The sequence below is a fragment of the Tupaia chinensis genome, unplaced genomic scaffold (genome assembly GCF_000334495.1).
Source record: "Tupaia chinensis unplaced genomic scaffold, TupChi_1.0 Scaffold142716_1, whole genome shotgun sequence".
Taxonomy (NCBI): Eukaryota; Metazoa; Chordata; class Mammalia; order Scandentia; family Tupaiidae; genus Tupaia; species Tupaia belangeri.
The window spans coordinates 733194-734989 of NW_006202562.1; positions in this window are offsets into that span (position 1 = coordinate 733194).

Sequence of the window (1796 nt, forward strand, 5' to 3'; positions counted from 1 at the left end):
TGGCGTAATGGCTATGTCGCTGGACTCCCATGTAGTCCACCGCGGTTCGGGTCCCGGACTCGGTGGCTTAAACTCACACCAGACGTGTGTGCGTGCATGCCCAAGATCCCAAGAGGAGAATGGAGGAGAAGGGATTGCAGTGTGGCTATCCCTTCTGGGGGGTGATTTCTCACTTTCTGTTTTCTGTCTTTGTCTTTATGGCGAGTGCACGTGCCCTATAGCAAAAAACCTCTCCCTCCCAAAAAATAATAATTTATGGAGAGAGACCAGCAGTTGGCATAATGGCTACGTTGCTGGACTCCCATGTAGTCCACCGCGGTTCGGGTCCCGGACTCGGTGGCTTAAACTCACACCAGACGTGTGTGCGTGCATGCCCAAGATCCCAAGAGGAGAATGGAGGAGAAGGGATTGCAGTGTGGCCATCCCCTCTGGGGGGTGATTTCTCACTTTCTGTCTGTCTGTTTCTGTCTTTCTGGCAAGCCCATGTACCCTATAGCAAAAACCTCTCCAAAAAATAATCCAAAGTAATTTATGGAGAGACTTTCTCGTAACGTGTAGTACGTGAAACAGATGGGGAATATTGCAGCGGTGGATGTGTTATCAGTGATGCTTTCACCTGGTGTTCAGGCTGGAGGGCTCCCCACGGGGACTGTTAGTGGAAGCTGGATTTGGAGGGCTGCTGGCTAACTGCCTTCTGGGGTGGCCGACTTTGCCTTAGTAACAAGAAATGGGCAAGTTTTGGTCCTCACATGGTGTATTAAAAACTAGGGGTGCATGTGAGTGTTCAAACCTATGGCTGTTGGGTTTCCTCTCTTCTTCTGGGGTGGGCAGGGAAGGTCAGTGGTGTCTCCCGCAGGCCTGCCGGACCCTGGATGGGCGGCAGGAGTTCAGCTGCTGCTGAGAACGAGGTGCCTGTGCCGTAAGGCCGGGCGAGGCCTGCTCTTCTTAGAAGTAAGTGAGGGCTGACCGGGAATGGCTAGCCCGGGCCCCTCCCCTGGCTCTGTCTTCTTGCACAAGCCTCTGTGTTCTGAGGCCCTGCTAGCTCTGCACCTCCGTGAGTCCCCACCACCATGTGCAGCGCCAGGTGACCTCATGCATCTTTCATGACGGACTGCCCCAGGACTGGAGTCACCTGCTAAAGGTCTTACATCCTCGTCGCCATCACTGCCCCTGAACGACATGCGGGAGGCCCGTCACGGCACGCCATGCCTGAGAATTTGGAATTGCAGTCCTGTCACCCGTGAAGGAAGCCGAGGGGTCCTCCTCACTTAGGTGGCTTGCGTTGGTCGGGGTTAGGGCGTGGTACCGATTTACCTAACGCACGATGCCGGCCTGGTATCCTCTGAATTACTGTTTGTATTCTCCAGGGCGACTCCACACTGCGTGCTCCCCTGTGGGCCCTGCTTTGTGGCTGGAAGAGGGCCTGGAGGGGGGCTGAGGTGAGCTGCCCTCACACCCATGCTTGGCTTCCTGGCGCAGGGTGCCTGCGTGCCCTCCTCGTTGAAGGGTGCCGCAGAGCCCTGTGGCCTCCCCCAGCCTCCTGGGTGCCTCCTGAGACCTAGTCTTGCCCTCCTTTCCACTCCAGCTCCGAACTAGCCTCTGCCCAGGACCTGGCCCCTCCCACCCTCAGGGCTGTGTCTTCCTCCTGTGCCCCCAGCATGGCATGCCCACCCTCTGCATGGCTCCCCTGCCCTGCCCCACCTGGGCTGCCGGGTACACCCATGTGTATACTGGACATCTCAGACCCTTCAGCCTCTCAGGAGAAGAAAGTTGGGGGGGGGGCGGGGCCGGGGGCA